The sequence below is a fragment of the Ranitomeya imitator genome, chromosome 9 (assembly GCF_032444005.1).
Source record: "Ranitomeya imitator isolate aRanImi1 chromosome 9, aRanImi1.pri, whole genome shotgun sequence".
Lineage (NCBI taxonomy): Eukaryota > Metazoa > Chordata > Amphibia > Anura > Dendrobatidae > Ranitomeya > Ranitomeya imitator.
This window is the reverse complement of record NC_091290.1, coordinates 148,283,014-148,309,631: the sequence shown is the minus strand read 5'-3', so window position 1 is coordinate 148,309,631 and position 26,618 is coordinate 148,283,014. Positions and strand designations below refer to the sequence as shown.

The 26,618-nt window shown below is 44.1% G+C and overlaps 1 protein-coding gene across 1 annotated transcript in view; it reads right to left on the bottom strand.

Annotated features, from left to right (window-relative positions):
* Window positions 1-7,144, bottom strand: part of LOC138649193 (thyrotropin-releasing hormone receptor-like) — a 38,215-nt gene extending 31,071 nt beyond the window's left edge. Inside the window, exon 1 of the mRNA XM_069739383.1 lies at window positions 6,860-7,144. The gene's annotated coding sequence lies outside the window, so the exon portion shown is untranslated. The remainder of the gene's footprint in view (window positions 1-6,859) is intronic.
* Window positions 7,145-26,618: the final 19,474 nt, after the last annotated feature.

Here is a 26,618-nt window from a genome sequence, read left to right as displayed (position 1 = left end):
TGACCCGTTGGTGGCTCTTGAGGACCGAACTTGGGTAACACTGACCTCTGATATCAGTCACACAGATTATACTATATAGGACTCAGGCAGTGGTGTTCTGCCAATGGTGACAGACCACGTGGCAGCTATGGGGCACGTGAGTCGCCCCCACAATCCTCCCCACATCGCACATTCAACTGTTTTGGCATCCTGGATTCCAATACAGTTGAAAGCAATGATGGGCAGCACGGTGGCACAGTGGATAGCATTGCAGCCTTGCAGCGCTGGGGTCCTGGGTTCTAATCCCACCCAGGACAACATCTGCAAAGAGTTTGTATGTTCTCTCCGTGTTTGCGTGGGTTTCCTCCGGGCACTCCGGTTTCCTCCCACATTCCAAAGACATACTGATAGGGATTCTAGATTGTGAGCCCCATCGGGGACAGTGATGATAATGTGTGCAAAACTGTAAAGCGCTGCGGAATATGTTAGCGCTATATATATAAAAATAACGATTATTATTATGGGAGAGGGAGCCGTACGCTGACACTCCCTCTCCCATCATTCCCCCTCTGTGTCTGAGCTCTGTGACGTCTCAGCTCAGACGATGCAATGACGTTACTATAGAGCGCCCTCTGTGATGAGCAGTGCAGAGGGTCAGAAGACCAGAGAATGTACTATGTGCGGCCCATTATACTGTATGGAGGACTATATGGGGCCCATTATACTGTATGGAGGAGTATGCGGTGCTCCCTATACTGTATGGAGGACTATGCGGTGCTCCCTATACTGTATGCTGTATGGAGGACTATATGCGGCCCATTATACTGTATGGAGGACTATATGGGGCTCATTCTACTGTATGGAGGACTATGCGGTGCTCCCTATACTGTATGGAGGACTATATGGGGACCATTATACTGTATGGAGGACTATTAGGGCTCATTATACTGTATGGAGGACTATGCGGTGCCCATAATACTGTATGGAGGACTATATATGGCTCATACTGTATGGAGGACTATGCGGTGCCCATAATACTGTATGGAGGACTACGTGGTGCCCATAATAGTGTATGGAGGACTATAGGGTGTCTATAATACTGTATGGAGGACTATATGGGTCCCATAATGCTGCATGGAGGACTATATGGGGTCCGTTATACTGTATGGAGGACTATGTGGTGTCCATAATACTGTAAGGAAGACTATACGGTGCCCATAATATTGTATGGAGGCCTATGTGGTGCCCATAATATTGTATGGAGGACTATAGGGTGTCTATAATACTGTATGGAGGACTATGTGGTGCCCATAATATTGTATGGAGGACTATAGGGTGTCTATAATACTGTATGGAGGACTATGTGGTGCCCATAATACTGTATGGAGGACTATAGGGTGTCTATAATACTGTATGGAGGACTATGTGGTGCCCATAATACTGTATGGAGGACTATATAGGAGGAAAATATTTTGTAAGGGCTGGAAAGTTGTGAAATGTGCTCTTCTGTGACCCTGCCGACTATTAAGGCTTTGTTATTTTTGCGGGGGCCCCAAATAAAACTTCTGCTATGGGGCCCCATGATTTCTGGACACAGGAAAAGCCTCTTAGTAAGAACCTGTACAATGAGATGTAATCTGAAAAGGCAGAATATGGTGGGTCCAAGTGTTCGTACTAAGAGCTTCACTCTTCATAACATGTCGGCTGCAGACACGCACTCAGTCCACATCCACTGCAGGACCGTGGCTCGTCAGCAGATAATCCCCTTTTGTTTAAGGGTTGGCGCAGTTTTGTCACACACCGGTCGGCGAACATGAAATATGGAATTATATGTCAGGGGGAAGCTTCTCTCCCATTTTATCTTGCTTTTTTCTTTTTTCTTCGATGGTAACATAATCCGTATTTCACACACAGAATCTTCCACATCAATCGGGGATGTGATCCCAATACGTCCGTCTGCGGCGAGAGGACACGGTGATCCACACATTAGATCTTATCTAGCCCTTCATGAGCTGTCTGCATTGTGGACTACAAGGGGTTAAAGCAAGGAAGCCAAAATGGGTCCAATAATATAGAGGCTGCGATGCCACTAGAAGATACCAGCCTTCCAAAAGCCGCGCCAATGGTATGTCACCCGCCGACCACTGCTCAATACCTGTAGGGGGCACTAGAGAGACGGCAGATATAATTTCCATTGACATTTGTTCAAAAGTTGCTGCTTTCCAGTTAACTCTCAGGCTGCAACAATGACATTTCTTTTCTGGGGTGATAACGCATGGCTTGTGATGCAGAAATACCCCACTGTGCGTTATGATAACACCTGCAATACCTTCAAGACCCCTACACCAGCTGGACCCAACACCTTACCGCAACTGGGCAAACATGTGCCAGGGACAGAGTTGCCGACCGTTGGCCAAGTTGGTAGAAAACAGACAGTATAAAGGCCGATAGCAGAAGCTCCATGGATGCAGCATCGCTCATAATGACGAATTACTCCGACTCAGATTTATGACCCCGCTCATCCTGAGCCTCCTGGTGAGCTAAAGAATTACATCAGCAGAACATTTCTTTCTCCTGGTAATTACTTTGTTACAATGTATCGGTGCAGATAAGACGTCTAGGATCCGGGCAGCTTACATCAAAGAGGATTATCCCAACCTGAGCTGGTAAAACTATTGCACATGTAATATAATGCAAAGTACTTTCTTTTTGTTGTTTCCATTCAGTTACAGCAAGCGGAGATCTTTAAAATGACAATCAATTGAAAGTATATTAGCTCCTTTTTATTATACAAGGATCCGGAAAACCTTTTAAAATTGAAGATTCCTCTTAGATTCACGAGGACGGCCGAGGGTCTTATATCTACGGGTCATGGGTGTATGTGGTGTGTGATACTTGACATGAGTGGAAATCTCAAAGCAGCATCGATTCCAAGGTTTCAATTATTGCTCTTTAACACAAACGCTATTGATTTTCACCGGCACGGCCGTCCATCCGGGCTCATTCTCCAGACTCTCTGATGACATATCGCTTCATAAATACTTTAACAGGCTTTGACTGGCGGCCTCGTGACAAGTTTCCTACCTGCGCGCGGTGACTGCATCACTTAACTCGGCTCCAGTTAATTAAGCACCGCTTCAGAGCAGCACCTCACCTGACTCCGCTCCTGACAGCCCCAATGTTGAAGGCAACGAAGACATGCTAAATGTCAGGACCATGTGCTTGTAAATTAGCCATCTTCCAACTCATCCTCGTCTCTCTGTGGTTTAGGTTAGGAAAACTGTTTTGAGACAAGTCTTCTCATCTCGGCTTCTCCACTCATGGTCAAGACGCGTGTTATCGTCAGTTGCTCAAAACAACTGAGTTAAATATCTTGCAAAAATCCCTGAGCTACACTGATTCTGCTGCTCTTTTCCGTTTTGCTCTGCGTTGCTCCATTGCAGAGATATTCACATTTATATCTTTTGGATCACAGTATGGGAAATCTCAGCTTGTAGTGCAACTGGGCATTTCTTCAGTCATCTCTGGAGGTGTCCACTTTTACTTCTCCCTCCAAGAGGCTGAGAATTGTAGATTGACAGCTGATCTAGCAGTCTAAAACACTTCGGAGCTGTAATTGGCAGCATCTGGGAGAAATGGATAAAACAATTCACCATCGGAGAAGACGCTGAAGAAAAGCACTACAAGCAGAGATTTCCTATACACAAAAGAAAAAAAAAGAAAAAATGGAGAGAAACCAGCTCACCTACTAGGCATTTGTTGTGGGGGAAGCCCGGATGCCGTGCAGTCTTCACGTGAAACAATAGAACAAAATAGAAGAGAAAATCCAGCTTCCAAAAATATCCAATTTATTAAAGTTAAAATCCAAGGTCCAAAAACATGGTTCACAGGAGAAGAGATAGCAGCATGGTACGCGTTTCGAACACTAGGTTCTTTTTCAAAGCACAGTTTTGAAAAAGAACCTAGTGTTCGAAACGCGTACCATGCTGCTATCTCTTCTCCTGTGAACCATGTTTTTGGACCTTGGATTTTAACTTTAATAAATTGGATATTTTTGGAAGCTGGATTTTCTCTTCTATTTTGTTCTAGAGATTTCCTATACTGCGCTCCAAAAGATTCAAATGTGAGTATCTCTGCAATTGAGCGACGCAGCACAAAACGTTCTAGAGATTTCCTATACTGCGCTCCAAAAGATTCAAATGTGAGTATCTCTGCAATTGAGCGACGCAGCACAAAACGGAAAAGAGAGTCAGAATCAGGGAAGCTTAGGGATTCTTGCAAGATAAAAAGCAAGTGCATAGGCTATTGTTTGCAATGGCTCACAAATTTGGTAGGCAGGAAGGTCTCGCTTCTTTATAATGCGGGATTAGCACATTGGGATATGCAAATTGCCTCTTCTGAAAAAAGAGGACTTAAACTCTATAGCGCCACCTGTTGGAAGTAGCAATCCTACAAGTCACAATCAACTCTTTAACGAGTCATGCAATATGACTTAGGATAAAAGCCAAATTAGTATCTCAATTCGCAGACACGGTGTTTCGGGCTGTTGGCCCTCGTCAGTGCGAAGCATGAGAACTAAGTTGGCTAGGTGAGAGGCTCTGGACTGGGGTCTAAGGGGTATCGTTTCTCCTTATGGAGAGTGACATACCATCTCTGGCTTGTCAAGGTAAGGAGGCTTATTCGCCATGCAATGCTCCTCTATATTTCCCAGAGGAGCATTGCATTACCTTGACAAGCCAGAGATGGTATGTCACTCTCCTTAAGGAGAAACGATACACATTGGGATAGACTTTTTTATTGAAAAAATGTTCTGTTTTCATAGACTGCTCAACTTGATTGGGTCTCTCAAAAGTCTTATTATAGACATGGTCCTCTCGTGATTTTCACATGCATATGTGTCAGCAAAGTCAATTTATGAACCAGGAGGCTCAGGATTAACAGAGCTGGTTCTACTAAGATCGAGGATGAGGGCCACAGGGCACTGCGGTATGGAGTATTGGCATCAGACAATCTAACATGTGGGGACTGATTCACCATTTGTGATTTTTTCTTTGTGATATTCGTCATTTGTTGCACCAAATTCTTCAAAATGGAGCACCCGGTTCATGATTTTTGCACAACAGGAAAAATCTTTATTTTTGTCAGTTTCTTTTAATTTTTTTTGCAACTTTCTAGAGCAAAAAGTTGCATATTTCGCTAAAATGTTGCATACATTTGCTAAAAAAGTAGGACTGGAATATATTTGAGCAAAAAGTTTAGTAAATAATTGCAATTGATTAATTGCCTATTGGTGCCTATTATTGTCGTCCGCACTGCAGACAATCAGGGAGCTCAGCAGCTCTGCTGGAGTTGACGGTATTAGTTGCTCAGGGTCACTTACACATTGATTAGCTGTCGACGGGACGTCAGCGCTGCAGACAGTACACATGCACAGAGTGCAGCAGCAAAAACTCAGCATTGGACCTGGGGAGGGTGAGTATTTCTTTTTTATTGAAGCCAGAGGACAGGGATTTTTTGAAACTAGGAAAACCCTTTTAAGTCTAGTATTTGGCTAGTGCCACCATTCTCCACGGAGCTGCATGCAGTGATACAAATCAAGGATGAAGCAGACAATTGCAAATACACTTGGTGGATTAAAAAATGCTACAGAAACCAAAGCACCGAGCAAGGACGGACTTTTCTGTGATGTTTCTGATGACAATCACATTTCTAGTGCTGGTCTCATATGTGGCAGAGGGACTCCCCCTGTAGCGTCCAGGTACAAAGACCACCTGTATTGCGCCACCTCTTGATTTGTGAGGAAATAAGGATCCAAAAGGCTGGATGTCATCCATGGAGATAAGCAGTGCCTGGATCCTCTGGCTTCCATTTGTCCCCTTATTGAAATGCATGCTACTTGGGGAATCCAGGGATGACTCATGTAAGTACTGACACTACGCAATTGTTAGTCATCTGGCAGCTGCAGAACATCTTTGATGAGGTCTGCATTAATAAAGCTGCTCAATAAGAGAATATCAGCCGCCTCTTGTGAAATGGGAGATGGAGGGAAGGAAAGAAGACTGGAATCCTCTGTATTTTCTCCGACTCCGTCACTCAGTGAACTACACAGAGAAGAACAGGCATTCCCTCGGATGTGTCTGAAGTGTCTCCAATGAATGGACGCATTCTGTGAATATTCTTATACGGGCATTGAATGTTCGGGGGCATTAGGGGACTTAGATCACTTCACCCACAAGTAATGGAGGTTCTTAGTTGACAACATTCCGACTACAGGATCACAGAGTCAGAGAAAGGTCCATTGCCTTTGTGTATTGTTTGTATTATTTTTCTTCCCAGTCCTATAATGATTGGGTCTGTCTCCGTATTAATGGAAGAAGTTGGGTAAAATGGTCCCATCACACGTCTACCCCGTCCCAGTAAAAGCCGAGTCCCCTCTTTCCGGGCAGGACGGAGCCTGTTGCTTGTCTGCAGGGCATGGAGGGATGAATCCCATTCCGGCACACGGACCCCGATTTTCCCTTTCCCCCCGCAATGTTGGAGAATACGCAGAAGCATTGCATTTTATCACAGCGAGGGCATAAAACAATTTCCATAAAGCAGCGTGATGTCGGGGAGGGGGAGACGGCAAAAATCATTACCAGGTCGAGAGGTTTTCTATTCCAAATGTAAACGGGGAGAAGGATCATAAAAAATGGATTCAATTAAAAAGTGCAAAACTAAACGTTGTGCAAAACTCCACAACACCCAAGCACCGAACAACTGATGCGGAGAGAGGAAGTGGATGATGGAGGTGATGAATCCTGCAGGACGGGGAGAGGCGCTGGGACTGAAAGAAAGTCAATGTGCCTTACCTGTCAGTGGCTCCTCTCGCCGGGCTTACCTGTCAGTGGCTCCTCTCGCTGGGCAGGGTCGGAGCTGTTGCCTGCTGCCTCCAGCGCTCCCTCTCTCCGTCCTCATGCTCTGCGCTGACAGTTATAAGGGGGCTTCACACCAGCTGATGGTTCTCCTCTGCACAACAACCTATAGGAGCGCAGACTCCTCACCCCCTCCCACTAGCATGCTCAATCAGGGGGTCACTACCGAGACTGCAGGGGGCTAATCTGTACGACTGAAAGAGCACATTATGTGTGTGGGTATGCTACTGAGCACTGAGTATGGGGAATACAAGAGCGCACTGGATCACAAGCAGGATTCCAGCAGATCGTCATGCTGCCTGCACACTTGTGACATACAGTGGCTTGCAAAAATTATTCACCTCCTTTGCTTTTTACCTATTTTATTACATTACAACCTGTGTTTAAATATTTTTGTAATCCGATTTGCGTGTGATGCATCAGCACTAAGTAGTCCAAATTGGCGAAGTGATAAAAAATATAGGCAGAAATTGAATCTATGGGATCAAATAAGTGAAAATTAGTATGTGCGTATGTATTCATTCCTTTTGCTATTAAGCCCCTAAAAATTTCTGGTGCAAGCGATTCCCCTCATAAGTCACATGCTTAGTGACAGGACGTCCGCTTGTGTGCAATCTAATGTCACATGTCTGTCAGTATATACACTTTACCTTTTCTGAAAGGCCACAGAGGCCGAAACACTATTCACAAGAGGCACCACTAAGCAAACACCATGAAGACCAAGGAGATCTCCAAACAACACCACAAAGACCAAGGAGATCTCCAAACAACACCAAGAAGACCAAGGAAATCTCCAAACAACACCACGAATACCAAGTAGATCTCCAAATAACACCACAAAGACCAAGGAGATCTCTAAACACCACCATAAAGACCAAGGAGATCTCCAAACAACACCACAAAGTCCAAGGAGATCTCCAAACAACACCACGAAGACCAAGGAGATCTCCAAACAACACCAAGAAGACCAAGGAGATCTCCAAACAACACCACAAAGACCAAGGAGATCTCCAAACACCACCACAAAGACCAAGGAGATCTCCAAACAAAACCACGAAGACCAAGTAGATCTCCAAATAACACCACAAAGACCAAGGAGATCTCCAAACAACACCACAAAGACCAAGGAGATCACCAAACAAAACCACAAAGACCAAGTAGATCTCCAAATAACACCACAAAGACCAAGGAGATCTCCAAACAACACCACAAAGACCAAGGAGATCTCCAAACAACACCACAAAGACCAAGGAGATCTCCAAACAAAACCAAAGACCAAGGAGATCTCCAAACAACACCACAAAGACCAAGGAGATCTCCAAACAAAACCAAAGACCAAGGAGATCTCCAAACAACACCACAAAGACCAAGGAGATCTCCAAACAAAACCAAAGACCAAGGAGATCTCCAAACAACACCACAAAGACCAAGGAGATCTCCAAACAACACCACAAAGACAAAGGAGATCTCCAAACAGCACCACAAAGACCAAGGAGATCTCCAAACAAAACCACAAAGACCAAGGAGATTTCCAAATAACACCACAAAGACCAAGGAGATCTCCAAACAACACCATGAAGACCAAGGAGATCTTCAAACAAGTCAGGGACTAAAGCAACACTCGATTGGTTTAAAGGGAAAAGTGTAAATGTTTTGGAGTGGGCTAATCAAAGCCCAGACCTTAATCCAATTGAAAATCTGTGGTCAGACTTGATGATTGCAGTTCACCAGAGGAAACATCGAACCCGAAGGAGATGGAGCAGTTGTGCCTTGAGGAATGGGCAAAAATCCCAGTAGCAAGATGTGGAAAGCTCAGAGAGACTTATGCAAAGCGACTTGCAGCTGTAATTGCCGCAAAAGGAGGATCTACAAAAACTGGCTTTAGGGGGGTGAATAGTTATGCACATTGAAGTTTTTAGTTATTTTGTCCTATTTGTTGTTTGCTTCAAAATAAAAACAAAACCAAATGTTCACAGTTGTCGGCATGTTCATTACATGAACTAATGCAAGAAAAAAACAGGGAAATTCCAAGTTGTGCCAAGGGGATGAATACTTTCACAAGCCACTGTAACTCTCAGTTAGGGCTTGGTGATCACACAGCCTCTGCTGTAGTGGCTGACTTGATCAAGAGATCTGCTCAGAAGCAGCTGATAGACCCCAATCATCTCCTTCCTCTTATCCGAAAGCTCCGCCTGCTATATAACACCTATACACTCAAGAGGTTCTGAAACAGCTGAAAAACCCTGTGATCCAGTACTTATATCATGGTCCCAACTCCGTGCCCTGCTCCAATGGGTAAATGATTGACAGGTCTACTCTCTTTAGAGCCATCTCCTTCCTCCTACCCGAGTAACACCTGGCAAAAAAAAAGAAATCACTATACTAATCTATAGTGAATGAATAATTGGCAGATCTGCCCAAAGTAGCTGATAGACCCCAAATATCTCTTTCCTCTTACCCGAGATCCCCACCTGGGATATAACCCTTATACCCTGCTCTACTGGGTGGATGACTGTCAGATCACCTTGTGGAGGAACTGAGGTGCCCCAGTAACCCCGTCCTCCGCCCTGAGAAACCCACCTGGAATATAACCTCTATACCCTGCTCTAGGGGGTGGATGACTGTCAGATCACCTTGTGAAGGAGCTGAGGTGCCCCAGTAACCCCGTCCTCCGCCCTGAGAGCCCACTTGGAATATAACCTCTATACCCTGCTCTAGGGGGTGGATGACTGTCAGATCACCTTGTGAAGGAGCTGAGGTGCCCCAGTAACCCCGTCCTCCTTCCTGAGAAGCCCACCTGGAATATAACCTCTATACCCTGCTCTAGGGATGGATGACTGTCAGATCACCTTGTGGAGGAGCTGAGGTGCCCCAGTAACCCCGTCCTCCGCTCTGAGAGCCCACATGGAATATAACCTCTATACCCTGCTCTAGGGGGTGGATGACTGTCAGATCACCTTGTGAAGGAGCTGAGGTGCCCCAGTAACCCCGTCCTCCGCCCTGAGAGCCCACTTAGAATATAACCTCTATACCCTGCTCTAGGGGGTGGATGACTGTCAGATCACCTTGTGGAGGAGCTGAGGTACCCCAGTAACCCCGTCCTCCTCCCTGAGAAACCCACCTGGAATATAACCTTTATACCCTGCTCTAGGGGGTGGATGACTGTCAGATCACCTTGTGGAGGAGCTGAGGTGCCCCAGTAACCCCGTCCTCCTCCCTGAGAAACCCACCTGGAATATAACCTCTGTACCCTGCTCTAGGGGGTGGATGACTGTCAGATCACCTTGTGGAGGAGCTGAGGTGTAATGATACGGTGGTCTAGGAGCAACATGGAACGAGCTCTGAAGGAAGTGGTAACTGTACTGGCCGCAGTCCCTAAGCTCAACACAACACTAGAAGTAGCCGTGGAATGCTCCTAACTCTCCCTAGGCATCTTGTCACAGCCTAAACGCTAACTACCCCTAAAAACAGAAGCAGGAAAACTATCTTGCCTCAGAGAAAATCCCCAAAGGATAGATTAGCCCCCCACAAATAATGACTGTGAGTGGAGAGGGAAAAGACATACACAGAATGAAACCAGGATGAGCACAGGAGGCCAGTCTATCTTGATAGATAGGACAGGATGGAATACTGTGCGGTCAGTATAAAACACTACAAAAATCCACGCAGAGTTTACAAAAAATCTCCACACCTGACTAAAGGTGTGGAGGGTAAATCTGCTTCCCAGGGCTTCCAGCAAAACAGAATGAATTCATACTGATAACGCTGGACAAACATAGAAAGCACAGAACGGATAAGTCCACAATCTGTGAACAGAAACACGCAAGCAAAAACTTAGATTTGCTGAACTGGTCAGGATAACAGGGAAATCCAAAGAGATGTGAATCCAACCAGGAACCATTTACAAGTGGCACTGGCTGAAGGAAAGAGCCAGGCCTAAATAGCCGAGCAGAAGAAATGATAAGTGGAGGCAGCTGAAGACAGCTAACTCCAAGGAGCAGCCATACCACTTGAAACCACAAGAGGGAGCCCAAGAGCAGAACTCACAAAAGTGCCACTTACAACCACCGGAGGGAGCCCAAGAGCGGAATTTAAAACAGTACCCCTTGAGGAGGGGTCACCGAATCCTCACCAGAGCCCCCAGGCCGATCAGGACGAGCCAAATGAAAAGCTTGAACCAAATCGGTGGCATGGACATCAGAGGCAACAACCCAAGGATTATCTTCCTGGCCATAACCCTTCCACTTGACAAGATACTGAAGCCTCCGCCTCGAAAAACGAGAATCTAAAATCTTTTCAACCTCATATTCCAACTCTCCCTCAACCAACACCGGGGCAGGAGGGTCAACCGAGGGAACAACGGGCACCACATATCTCCGCAACAAAGATCTATGGAAAACATTGTGAATGGCAAAAAAGGCTGGAAGAGCCAAACGAAAAGACACCGGATTAATCATTTCAGAAATTTTATAAGGACCAATAAACCGAGGCTTAAACTTAGGGGAAGAAACCTTCATAGGAACATGACGAGAAGACAACCAAACCAAATCCCCCACACGAAGCCGGGGACCAACACACCGACGGCGGTTAGCAAAACGTTGAGCCCTTTCCTGAGACAACGTCAAATTGTCCACCACATGAGTCCAAATTTGACGCAGCCTGTCCACCACAGAATCAACACCAGGACAATCAGAAGGCTCAACCTGCCCCAAAGAAAAACGAGGATGAAAACCAAAATTACAAAAGAAAGGTGAAACCAAAGTAGCCAAACTAGCCCGATTATTAAGGGCAAAGTCGGCCAACGGCAAGAAAGACACCCAATCATCCTGATCAGCAGACACAAAGCATCTCAAATAGGTCTCGAAGGTCTGATTAGTATGCTCAGTTTGGCCATTAGTCTGAGGATGAAACGCCGAAGAAAAAGACAAATCAATGCCCATCCTAGCACAGAAGGCCCGCCAAAATCTAGAGACAAACTGAGAACCTCTGTCAGACACAATATTCTCCAGAATGCCATGCAAACGAACCACATGCTGAAAAAATAATGGAACCAGATCTGAGGAGGAAGGCAACTTAGGCAAAGGTACCAGATGGACCATTTTAGAGAACCGGTCACAAACAACCCAGATAACAGACATCTTCTGAGAAACAGTAAGATCCGAAATAAAATCCATGGAAATATGCGTCCAGGGCCTCTCAGGGACCGGCAAAGGCAAAAGCAATCCACTAGCGCGGGAACAGCAAGGCTTGGCACGGGCGCAAGTCCCACAGGACGGCACAAAAGCACGCACATCGCGCGACAAGGAAGGCCACCAAAAGGACCTAGCAACCAAATCTCTGGTACCAAAAATCCCAGGATGACCAGCCAACACTGAACAATGAACCTCAGAAATTACCTTACTTGTCCATCTATCAGGAACAAACAGCTTCCCCACTGGACAGCGGTCAGGCCTATCAGCCTGAAATTCCTGAAGCACCCTCTGCAAATCAGGGGAGATAGCAGAAAGAATCACCCCCTCCTTAAGAATGCCAACCGGCTCAAGGACTCCAGGAGAATCAGGCGAAAAACTCCTAGAGAGGGCATCAGCCTTAACATTCTTAGATCCCGGAAGATACGAGACCACAAAATCAAAACGGGAGAAAAACAGGGACCATCGAGCCTGTCTAGGATTCAGCCGCTTGGCCGACTCGAGGTAAATCAGATTATTATGATCGGTTAGGACCACAACGCGGTGTTTAGCTCCCTCAAGCCAATGTCGCCACTCCTCAAACACCCACTTCATAGCCAACAACTCCCGATTGCCGACATCATAATTGCGTTCCGGAGGCGAAAACTTTCTGGAAAAAAAAGCACACGGTTTCATCAAAGAACCATCAGACTCCCTCTGAGACAAAACGGCCCCTGCCCCAATCTCAGAAGCGTCGACCTCAACCTGAAAAGGAAGAGAAACATCCGGCTGACGCAACACAGGGGCAGAAGTAAATCGGCGTTTAAGCTCCTGAAAGGCCTCAACAGCCTCAGAGGACCAATTCGTCACATCAGCGCCTTTCTTCGTCAAATCAGTAAGGGGCTTAACCACACTGGAAAAGTTTGCAATGAAACGGCGATAGAAATTAGCAAAGCCCCAAAATTTTTGAAGGCCCTTCACTGATGTGGGTTGGATCCAGTCATATAAGGGTTGGGGGTCATTTGGGAAATAGCGATCACAAAATAATAAGTTTTCATGTATCCTTTAAAAAGATGTGTAGTAGAGGGGTTACAAGGACACTAAACTTCAGGAGGGCAAATTTCCAACGGATGAGAGAGGATCTTGGTGCAATTAACTGGGACGATATCCTGAGACACAAAAATACACAAAGAAAATGGGAGACGTTTATTAGCATCCTGGATAGGACCTGTGCACAGTATATACGATATGGGAATAAACATACTAGAAATAGGAGGAAACCAATATGGCTAAACAGAGCTGTAAGGGGCGCAATAAGTGACAAAAAGAAAGCATTTAGAGAATTAAAGGAAGTAGGTAGTGAGGAGGCATTAAATAAATACAGAAAATTAAATAAATTCTGTAAAAAGCAAATCAAGGCAGCAAAGATTGAGACAGAGAGATTCATTGCCAGAGAGAGTAAAAATAATCCTAAAATATTCTTTAACTACATAAATAGTAAGAAACTAAAAAATGATAGTGTTGGCCCCCTTAAAAATAGTCTGGGTGAGATGGTGGATGAGGATGAGGAAAAAGCCAATATGCTAAATGACTTTTTTTCATCAGTATTTACACAAGAAAATCCCATGGCAGACAAAATGTCTAGTGATAAAAATTCCCAATTAAATGTCACCTGCTTAACCCAGCAGGAAGTGCGGCGGCATCTAAAAATCACTAAAATTTACAAATCTCCGGGCCCGGATGGGATACACCCTCGAGTACTGCAGGAATTAAGTACAGTCATTGATAGACCATTATTTTTAATCTTTAAAGACTCCATAATAACAGGGTCTGTGCCACAGGACTGGCGTATAGCAAATGTGGTGCCAATATTCAAAAAGGGAACAAAAACTGAACTCGGAAATTATAGGCCAGTAAGCTTAACCTCTACTGTGGGTAAAATCCTGGAGGGCATTCTAAGGGATGCTATACTGGAGTATCTGAAGAGGAATAACCTCATGACCCAGTATCAGCACGGGTTTACTAGGGACCGTTCATGTCAGACTAATTTGATCAGTTTCTATGAAGAGGTAAGTTCCGGATTGGACCAAGGGAACCCAGTGGATGTAGTGTATATGGACTTTTCAAAAGCTTTTGATACGGTGCCACACAAAAGGTTGATACATAAAATGAGAATAATGGGGATAGGGGAAAATATGTGCAAGTGGGTTGAGAGCTGGCTCAGGGATAGGAAACAAAGGGTTGTTATTAATGGAGCACACTCGGACTGGGTAGCGGTTAGCAGTGGGGTACCACAGGGGTCAGTATTGGGCCCTCTTCTTTTTAACATATTTATTAATGACCTTGTAGGAGGCATTCAGAGTAGAATTTCAATATTTGCAGATGACACTAAACTCTGCAGGGTAATCAATACAGAGGAGGACAATTTTATATTACAGGATGATTTATGTAAACTAGAAGCTTGGGCTGATAAATGGCAAATGAGCTTTAATTGGGATAAATGTAAGGTCATGCACTTGGGTAGAAGTAATAAGATGTATAATTATGTGCTTAATTCTAAAACTCTGGGCAAAACCGTCAATGAAAAAGACCTGGGTGTATGGGTGGATGACAAACTTATATTCAGTGGCCAGTGTCAGGCAGCTGCTACAAAGGCAAATAAAATAATGGGATGCATTAAAAGAGGCATAGATGCTCATGAGGAGAATATAATTTTACCTCTATACAAGTCACTAGTTCGACCACACTTAGAATACTGTGCACAGTTCTGGTCTCCGGTGTATAAGAAAGACATAGCTGAACTGGAGCGGGTGCAGAGAAGAGCGACCAAGGTTATTAGAGGACTGGGGGGTCTGCAATACCAAGATAGGTTATTACACTTGGGGCTATTTAGTTTGGAAAAACGAAGACTAAGGGGTGATCTTATTTTAATGTATAAATATATGAGGGGACAGTACAAAGACCTTTCTGATGATCTTTTTAATCATAGACCTGAAACAGGGACAAGGGGGCATCCTCTGTGGTTGGAGGAAAAAAGGTTTAAGCATAATAACAGACGCGGATTCTTTACTGTAAGAGCAGTGAGACTATGGAACTCTCTGCCGTATGATGTTGTAATGAGTGATTCATTACTTAAATTTAAGAGGGGACTGGATACCTTTCTGGAAAAGTATAATGTTACAGGGTATATACACTAGATTCCTTGATAGGGCGTTGATCCAGGGAACTAGTCTGATTGCCGTATGTGGAGTCGGGAAGGAATTTTTTTCCCCAATGTGGAGCTTACTCTTTGCCACATGGTTTTTTTTTACCTTCCTCTGGATCAACATGTTAGGGCATGTTAGGTTAGGCTATGGGTTGAACTAGATGGACATATAGTCTTCCTTCAACCTTAATAACTATGTAACTGTGGAGACCAGACTGAACCAAAGGATCCATTTTGTCTCCCAGATGAAATCTGCTTCTGCACAGCAAACTTGACATTTCCTTTTATAGAAGTAATCACGCGCGCATTTCTCCTTGATATTGTAGCCTTTCACCCACATACCAGATATTGTAACTTTTCACTAGTATAGATTTGCTTTGTAAGTGATTATGAAATATGAGCGCTTGTGCGCATGTCTGTAAATGCCTGACTTCTTACTATATAAAGAAGGGGCAGCGCCCAGTGAGGCAGGCGTGCTCCGGGGCTACCCCTGTTTATGAACACACAACCTTTGTGCTGCATGTCATTTACTTGGATTCCTCAATCCAGGAAGCCAGGGACGGAAGAGGACTCAACATTTCTTGGCGCCCGAAACAGGGACCCGAGGCGAGAGTGTCTACTCGAGATTCACCTACGGATACGGACAACGGAGATCTGGGATAATGGACGGCAAATGAATTGAAAAACCTGGCCAGGTAAGAGACATTATTAGTTCTCTTTTATCTGCCCTGTATTATCCGAAAGATCTCTACGAGCCGTGTCACGCTGGGTTAGTCTAGTAGTGAGTAGATACCTATAAAACTCGGGTTACCATATTGTATAGATTTATGAGTCCTGTCCCTGGCAGTGTGTGAACAAGTGTGAAGGTTGTGGCATGTTATGAAAGAAGGATAAAAGTACGTAGAACAATAAGCCGAAATTGTTAGGACAAGTCTTATTAGTGAAGTCAGCCTAACTGGGTCATGTGGTTGCGTCCTTTCGGGGAGACCTCCGCCCATGCTTGACTCTCTTTGAGAAACTTGTTCCTTCATTTTTGGATAAGAGTTTGATAGAATGAGCCCAGGACACGAGTCCATGAGCCTGGGACAAGTATGATAACAGAGACGGAGAGTTTGGTGATCTGTTTGGTGTTGCTGATCCTGTTTGCGTGCATTATAGGAATCAAGTTTATTCTGCACATTAGAAAGAACGGAGCAAATCAGCCCTTCAATATCTTAGCTCCCTAGGAAAGAAGACAACGAGACATCACTCTAGTGAGGTGATTGTCCAAACGTCACCTAGGATAAGTGTAGCTATTATTGAAAAGAAAAATGTGAAATAAACAGACAAAATCCGTCTTAGGACAAGTAGAAGCAAAAGATATCATACAGGAAAGATGTGGAAAGACAGTCAGAAGGCAGATCAGAAGGGTAAGAGAAAAATTGGGAATTTCAGAAGCACTTATGTTTAGCACTGAATGGGAAAGACTGAGTAAAGAACGAGGTGGAATTATCAAAGACAATGGGTGGGAAGAAATCATACACTGTATGATAAAGGTCTCAAAAACAGCTAAAGAGGAGAATTGGAAGTATGATCCAGACACTTCCAAATGGAGTATGGGTACGGGAAAATGTTGTGCCACGACTCATTCAGTTCCTCCTCCTTACCTAGATCCGAATGTTCAACCATTTGTACCTTCTGAAGGAGGACAAACCAAACCAAATTTATATCCTGGGTTAAATGGGGTGGAAGGATGGGTGTGCAAAAATTGTGGCCAGCAGAATCCAGACTGGAGAACTGAATGTTCTGCCTGTGGGGCCCCCAGAGGTCATCAATTGTTAGCTCCTGTTAGGATAGTATCAAAACCCTTCAGAGAAACTGGTGTAGATGGAGCAATGGCAACTAGATATCACCAAACCCGACAATACTTCCCTTGGTCCCCCGCTGAAGGAATGTCTCTTCTACATAATGCACCAGATCCTACCCAGTACCCAGTTAGATTCGCACAGTATATACAGCAAATTATGCAGACTCATGCAGGAGTCTGGGCAGATGGAGAGGAATTATGTAGAATGAAAATGACTCCTGGTCTCTTCCAGGAACTGCTAACACATCTACAGGGACACAGGCCACAGGTGGGACAGGAGCTACAAGAGGGACAAGCGGGACAAGGTGCCTTACAAACGATAGAATCAGGAACACAATTTGTAGACCATTTAATAGTTTTCATGAGGCAGAAACAGAGGCAGAGAGGAACAACGGGAGTGGTGGCTCAGAGACCTGGACAATCGGTAGATGAATATTATCTAGGGGTAGAGAATAATTTTAGAGATGAAGGAATAGATCTAACCGCTCCAGGAATGATGAGGTTAATTACAAAAACCTTTATAGATGGATTGTCTCCAAAAGTAAAGGAAAAACTTAAGGCTGCAACTCCTGATTGGAGAACCTTGGAAGACCCACACTTGGCCAGGCAAAAAGCCGTAGGGATAGAGTTGGATTTAAGAGAAAATCATAAGCCTGTCAGAATAGCGCAAGCAAACACAACAGGTGGAAGGGCAAGACATAATTTTCCCTGTCATCACTGCAAGAAACCAGGACATTTCCAGAGAGAATGTAGAAAGAAGCAGGCAGACATAAAATCAGGAAAATTTGTACCAAAGAATAAGCCCTCAGACATCCAACAGACATCCATAGTGGATGGTCCCATACCAGACTCAGATTGACTCAATGTGTTACAAACTTCCCTACCAGCTAGAAGACCTATAATACAGGTGAATGTAGGGGGGAGAGATATTCCATTCTTGATAGATACAGGTGCAACTTCCTCAATTTTGAATCAAGATTTTCTTCCAAACCCGGAAGATATTTCACAACAAACAACTTTTGCTGAGGGTTATGATGGGGTAATTCGAACACTACCATATACTGTGCCCCTAGAGGTCTCATTAGGACCTAAATGTTTTGCATCCAGATTTTTGTATGCCAGAGGTGCCCCAACATGTTTGTTGGGAACTGATGTCTTGAAGAAATTAGAAGCTAACATCAATTTTAGGGAAGATGGCACAGTCATGCTGACTATCCCTGATGATGCGGAAACATTAGAACAATATGTCAGAATTCAGGCTTTTGAGGATTATACTGAAGAAAAAGAGTACACCACAGATCTAGACCTCTCAACGGTCCCAGAAACACTGTGGGCACAGGGTGACACTGATGTGGGATTATTGCATATCTCTCCTGTAAAACTATCTGTGCAACCAGGAACTGTTCTCCCACAGCTCAGACAATACCCTGTGAGTGCCCTGCAGGAACTAGCGATTACAAAACAGATAGAGGGATATAGAGAGAAAGGGGTTTTGGTAGAGATACAATCACCTGCTAACACTCCTCTGTATCCAGTCAAGAAGAGAACTCTTGATAAGGGTTCTATGCCCAAATATCGTATGGTACATGATCTAAGAGAAATAAACAAAGTTCTAGATCCAATCACCCCAGTTGTACCCAATCCTCATACGTTACTATCACAGATACCAGCCAGTTCTCAAGTGTTTACTGTAATAGATCTTTCAAATGCATTTTTCTCGGTTCCTTTACACCAAGACAGTTGGCATTTGTTTGCATTTACATTTAAGGGCAAACAGTTGGCGTGGACACGCCTTCCACAGGGAATGATACACTCCCCTACTCTTTATTCAAATGCCCTACAAACAGTCCTTCAGAGGTTTGAACCCGAACCACAGATAGTAATTTTGCAGTATGTGGATGACCTACTACTTTGCTGCCCAGATCTAGAAACTGCAGAAAGGTCCACTGTGAGTTTACTATGTTTTCTAGAAAAAGAAGGGTGTAAAGTGAATAGACAAAAGCTACAAGTTTGTCAGACCAAAGTGGTCTTTCTAGGTCATTGCATTTCTCAAGGTAAAAAGCATCTTACACCTCAAAGAACTGAAGCAATAAGACAGATGAATGAGCCTAGAAATCATAAACAGCTACGAGCATTTTTAGGAATAGTGTCTCATTGTAGACAATGGATTATACATGCCAGTCAACTAATGCAACCACTGTATGACTGTGTAAAAAGTGAACCTTATTTGTTGACAAAAGAAGGTCAGATTTCGTTCCAACAATTAAAAGATGCCCTTGTTTCAGCTCCAGCGTTAGGGCTACCAGACTACACCAAACCATTTCAGCTTATGGCTGCAGAAGTTGATTCCCATGCTACAGGAGTTCTTACCCAGAAGCATGCAGGGAAACAAAGACCGATTGCATATCTTTCAGCAAGGTTAGATCCCGTAGCTAGAGCAGCGCCAACCTGTGTACGTGTAGTTGTTGCTGTCTCACTATTGTTGGACAAAGCATCAGAAATTGTCCTAGAGCATCCACTCACAGTTCAAACTACACATGATGTTTATGGGATATTAAACCAGGTCCAACCAAAACACATTTCCATGGCCAGACATTTGCGGCTACAGTGTTCTTTGCTGCTACCCTCTACTATCACATTTGCAAGGCTTCAGACTCTCAATTTAGCTACACTGCTACCTCTCGAGTCTAAAGGGGGGAATAAGGACACTGATCCACACGCAAATTTTTTCCCTACAGATACACATGATTGTACAGAGCTCATTTTACAAGAAACGGTAGGCTTACCCAATGTATCCGAAACACCACTTCAAAATCCAGATTTAGAGCTGTTTATAGATGGTAGTAGGTTTGCAGATGACACAGGTAACTTCCATACAGGGTATGCAGTTGTGTCAGGATCTGAAACTCTCAAAGCAGAACCGCTTCCACCGAAACAATCTGCACAAGAAGCAGAACTAACAGCATTGATTGAAGCTCTAAAAATAGCTGAGAATCAGACAGCTAATATATACACTGATTCTAGGTATGCACATGGTATTGTGTTTGATTTTGGAGTAATCTGGAGAGCTAGAGGTTACATGACAGCGTCAGGACAACCTGTAAAACATGCTTCTCTGATCAAACAGATCTTAGAGGCTGCACAAGAAACAAAAGAAGTAGCAGTAATCAAGGTAGCTGCACATGTGAGACTCGACACTAGGGAATCTAGGGGAAATGATAGGGCTGATAAAGCAGCCAAAGTAGCAGCAGTCAAACCCTTACAACAGGTCCATACTGTAAACCTCACAGAAAATACTGAAGATAAACTGAGACAAGCACAGGAAGATGCAGGAGAAGAGGAGAGGGACAGGTGGAAAAAGGAAGGGGCAGAAGAACAAGAGGGAATTTGGAAGAAAGATGGACTAATATGTCTACCTAGAGCCTGGTACCCGATTGTAGTTGGTGGATTGCACCACCCTATGCATGTGTCTGCAAATGCAATGACACTACTGGCAAAGCAAGTCTGGTTGGCTCCAGGTTTTGGCAACTACGCAAGAGATTATTGTGCTGCATGCGCTATATGCCTGACACATAATCCCGGACAGACAGCAAAGACCCCTATGAAGCACCACGTCCGACCTCTCTACCCGTTTCAACGGTTGCAGATAGACTTTATCCAGCTGCCAAAGAGTAATGGGTATGAGTATGTGTTGGTGTGTGTGGACATGTTCTCGGGGTGGCCAGAGGCCTATCCAGTTCGGAAGGCTTCAGCTAAAAACACTGCTGTAAAGCTAGTTACCGAACTGGTGCCCCGTTATGGTCTCCCTGAAGTGATCGAGTCAGATAGGGGTACTCATTTCACTGGAGAAATATTTCAAAATGTACTAAAAATGTTGGGTGTTGAAAGTCAGTTACACACTCCGTATCATCCTCAAAGTTCTGGTAAGGTAGAACGCATGAATGGAACTTTAAAATTAAAAATACAGAAAGCCATGGCTGAAACAGGAAAGCCTTGGACAGAATGCCTTCCACTGGCCCTTTACTCAATACGCAATACCCCAAGGGGTAAGACTAAACTGTCTCCATATGAAATTTTGTTTGGCAGGACTGCCAATTTAGGATGTTATTTTCCACAGCAACTTGTGTTAAATATTGAATCACTGACTTCCTATGTGCAAAATCTTCAGAAACAATTAACTAAGGTGCATGCACAAGTTTTTGCTTCCCTTCCAGATCCTGACAACACTGAAGGAAGTCACAAGTTGGAACCAGGTGATCAAGTCTATGTAAAAAGACACACCAGAAAGGCTCTTGAACCAAGATTTGACGGACCCTTCCAAGTCCTGTTGACAACACCTACATCAGTCAAGCTTGAAGGAAAGGCATCATGGATACATGCAAGCCATTGCAAAAAAGCAGTATAAAACTCATGATATTGATGTTAATAATGTTAACCACAACGAAGGCATGGGAAAGACTAAATTCTTTAGCCCCTTTGAACAATAGATTCGTACAACATCATAGAAAATTAGTGCACGACTTGTTAAACAATACACAAACCCTGACAGATTGTTGGATCTGTACCCATTCGCCGGTATCAGCCACAAGTATACCTTTTCTAGCAGTTCCCGTATCAGCAGAAGAAATATTCGCTTGGCCTAATTGTTCAGACAACCTGGCCAACAACCAAACTGGTAATACTAGGCTATGGAATACTACAATCGCCATACCAATTGTGGGATGGGTAGAATTTCCTTGGTGGCAGGGTAATCTCTCAGGGAGTAGTACACATCTACAATATTTGGCCTATAAGGGTGGAGCCTGGGTCCCTAGGAATAAGACTGGACTAACTGATTTAGGGCAAGTTCCAACATATGGTTTGCAAATTAGTTTTGATGTGACTTCATATCCCTCTGATGCTTTCAAACCTGTAGTATTGGAAAGATACATACATAATAGAAAATGGGAACATTCTGAGTTGTTCCCCCAAGGTGATGATAACAGTTGTACAAGTAAGCCGGGGAACCTGGTTTGTAATGAATCTGATGAGTATGTCAACGGAATGCATGTGTGTGGGAATCCCGCAGCCGGGTACTGTAGCCCCTTGGGACAAAAACCCTCTTGGTGTATGCTTCAAAATGTATCTAGTTTTGTGGATTTGGCTCACAGATTGGTATTGCAGCACTCAGGTCTATGGGATCTGCCTGAGGGTACATTTTGGATATGCGGAGAAGGAGCATATAAATGGCTTCCCGTAGGTATAAAGGGTACTTGTACATTAGGACGCCTAACCCCAGCTACTTTCATAATTTCAAATAAACAAGTGAATATGCAAGCCGTACCCAAGCACACACTATATAAAAGAGCTGCAGATAACTCACCACGTCCCTCGGGGAGGCCACATATAGTACAAATGGGAATTCCCAACAAAATTGCTAGTACCATTTTTATTTATCCTATGTTAACACAAATGTGGGATAAATTAGTTAGAGCCACGGATTATCTAGATGATCAGATCTGGGATATATTAGATATACTAAACACTAGTGTAGCTGTACAGAATCAGCTTATAATAGTCGTCAACCAACATACCCTGGTATTGGATTACCTAACTGCCTCACAAGGGGGTATGTGTCAAATCATTGGACCCACCTGCTGTCATTATATAGACCCGAATAGTACTATGAGTATGAGATTTAAATTAAAGGACGTACAACGACTCAGAGATCAGTATGACAAAGACAATGACCAAAATAAGGATAGCTGGTGGTCAGATACCTTTTCTTTTCTTAACCCAGCCAACTGGTTCAGAGGGATCGGTGGGTGGGTTGCCGGGATTATGCAGAGCATAATACATATAGTTATGATTATTGTAATCATATGTGTTATTCAAGATTGTACTCAAGGGTATCTCAGTATGCACAAATAAATTTTGTGTAATAGATGCAAGAGTATAAAGTTTATTATTGCCGTACTAATTTTCTTTTATATTTTAGTATACTGCCGCATAAAGAAGAAAATGCACAAGCTTCATGCAAAAATTTATGACAAATTATAAAAGAATATGTCAAAGGGGGGAATTGTGGAGACCAGACTGAACCAAAGGATCCATTTTGTCTCCCAGATGAAATCTGCTTCTGCACAGCAAACTTGACATTTCCTTTTATAGAAGTAATCACGCGCGCATTTCTCCTTGATATTGTAGCCTTTCACCCACATACCAGATATTGTAACTTTTCACTAGTATAGATTTGCTTTGTAAGTGATTATGAAATATGAGCGCTTGTGCGCATGTCTGTAAATGCCTAACTTCTTACTATATAAAGAAGGGGCAGCGCCCAGTGAGGCAGGCGTGCTCCGGGGCTACCCCTGTTTATGAACACACAACCTTTGTGCTGCGTGTCATTTACTTGGATTCCTCAATCCAGGAAGCCAGGGACGGAAGAGGACTCAACAGTAACTATGTAACTATGAATAGCTTGGACCTTAACAGGATCCATTTCTATAGACGAGGGAGAAAAAATAAAACCCAAAAAAGAGACCTTCTGAACTCCGAATAGGCACTTAGACACCTTCACAAACAAAGCATTATCACGAAGGATCTGGAACACCATCCTGACCTGCTTCACATGAGACTCCCAATCATCGGAAAAAATCTAAATATCATCCAAATATCCGACCATGAATTTATCAAGATAATTGCGGAAAATATCATGCATGAAAGACTGGAACACAGATGGAGCATTAGAGAGCCCAAATGGCATCACAAGGTATTCAAAATGGCCTTCGGTCCATTCATCACCCTGTTTAATACGAACAAGATTATATGCCCCTCGGAGGTCAATCTTAGTAAACCATCTAGCCCCCTTAATCTGAGCAAACAAATCAGTAAGCAAAGGCAAGGGGTATTCGAATTTGACCGTGATCTTATTAAAAAGACGATAATCAATACAGGGTCTCAAGGAGCCATCCTTCTTAGCAACAAAAAAGAAACCCGCTCCTAATGGTGACGAAGAGGGCCGAATATGCCCCTTCTCCAAAGACTCCTTAACATAACTCCGCATGGCGGCATGCTCTGGCACAGACAGATTGAAAAGTCGGCCCTTAGGGAACTTGCAACCAGGAATCAAGTTAATAGCACAATCACAGTCTCTGTGCGGAGGAAGGGAACTGGACTTGGGTTCATCAAATACATCCTGGAAATCCAACAAAAACTCAGGGACCTCAGAAGAGGGGGAAGAGGAAATTGACATCAAAGGAACGTCACTATGTACCCCTTGACAACCCCAACTAGTCACCGACATAGTTTTCCAATCCAGCACCGGATTATGTTCCTGTAACCATGGAAAACCCAGTACAACAACATCATGCAAGTTATGCAACACCAGAAAACGGCAATCTTCCTGATGTGCTGGAGCCATGTACATAGTCATCTGTGTCCAGTACTGAGGTTTATCCTTGGCCAAGGGTGTAGCATCAATACCCCTCAAAGGAATAGGGCTCTGCAAAGGCTGCAAGGAAAAACCACAGCGCCTGGCGAATTCTAAGTCCATTAAGTTCAGGGCAGCGCCTGAATCCACAAATGCCATGACAGAAAAGGACGACAATGAGCAAATCAGGGTCACAGATAAGAGAAATTTAGGCTGTATAGTACTAATGGTAACAGACCTAGCGACTCTCTTAGTACGCTTAGGGCAATCAGAGATAACATGAGCAGAATCACCACAGTAAAAACACAGCCTATTCTGACGTCTGAATTCCTGCCGTTCTGTTCTAGTCAAAATCCTATCACATTGCATAGGTTCAGGACTCTGCTCAGAGGATACTGCCATATGGTGCACAGCTTTGCGCTCGCGCAGACGCCGATCAATCTGAATGGCTAGAGACATAGATTCGCTCAAACCGGCAGGCGTAGGAAAGCCTACCATAACATCTTTAAGGGCTTCAGAAAGACCTTTTCTGAAAATAGCAGCCAGAGCATCTTCATTCCATTTAGTGAGCACAGACCATTTTCTACATTTCTGGCAGTACAACTCTGCCGCTTCCTGACCTTGACACAAGGCCAACAGGGTTTTTTCTGCATGATCCACAGAATTAGGTTCGTCATACAATAATCCGAGCGCTTGAAAAAATGCATCTACATTCAATAATGTGGGATCCCCTGTTTCAACAGAAAAAGCCTAGTCTTGAGGGTCACCACGCAGCAAGGATATGATGATTTTCACCTGCTAAATGGGATCACCAGAAGAACGGGGTTTCAAAGCAAAAAACAATTTGCAGTTATTTTTAAAGTTCAAAAACTTGGATCTGTCCCCAAAAAACAAATCAGGAGTAGGAATTCTAGGCTCTAAAGCCGGAGTCTGGACAACATAGTCCTGGATGCTCTGTACTCTTGCAGCAAGTTGATCCACACGAGAAAACAAACCCTGAACATCCATGCCAAAGCATATATCCTGAACCACCCAGATATCAAGAGGAAAAAAAGACAAACCAGAGCACAGAAAAAAAAAATGGTTCAGAACTTTCTTTTCCTTCTTTTGAGATGCATCTAATTCATTTTTGCCCACTTGTACTGTTATGATGCGGTGGTCTAGGAGCAACATGGAACGAGCTCTGAAGGAAGTGGTAACTGTACTGACCGCAGTCCCTAACTCAACACAACACTAGAAGTAGCCGTGGAATGCTCCTTACTCTCCCTAGGCATCTCGTCACAGCCTAAGCGCTAACTACCCCTAAAGACAGAAGCAGGAAAACTATCTTGCCTCAGAGAAAATCCCCAAAGGATAGATTAGCCCCCCACAAATAATGACTGTGAGTGGAGAGGGAAAAGACATACACAGAATGAAACCAGGATGAGCACAGGAGGCCAGTCTATCTTGATAGATAGGACAGGATGGAATACTGTGCGGTCAGTATAAAACACTACAAAAATCCACGCAGAGTTTACAAAAAATCTCCACACCTGACTAAAGGTGTGGAGGGTAAATCTGCTTCCCAGAGCTTCCAGCAAAACAGAATGAATTCATACTGATAACGCTGGACAAACATAGAAAGCACAGAACGGATAAGTCCACAATCTGTGAACAGAAACACACAAGCAAAAACCTAGCTTTGCTGAACTGGTCAGGATAACAGGGAAATCCAAAGAGATGTGAATCCAACCAGGAACCATTTACAAGTGGCACTGGCTGAAGGAAAGAGTTAGGCCTAAATAGTCGAGCAGAAGAGACGATAAGTGGAGGCAGCTGAAGACAGCTAACTCCAAGGAGCAGCCATACCACTTGAAACCACAAGAGAGAGCCCAAGAGCAGAACTCACAAAAGTGCCACTTACAACCACCGGAGGGAGCCCAAGAGCGGAATTCACAACACTGAGGTACCCCAGTAACCCCGTCCTCCGCCCTGAGAGCCCACCTGGAATATAACCTCTATACCCTGCTCTAAGGGGTGGATGACTGTCAGATCACCTTGTGGAGGAGCTGAGGTGCCCCAGTAACCCCGTCCTCCTGCCTGAGAAACCCACCTG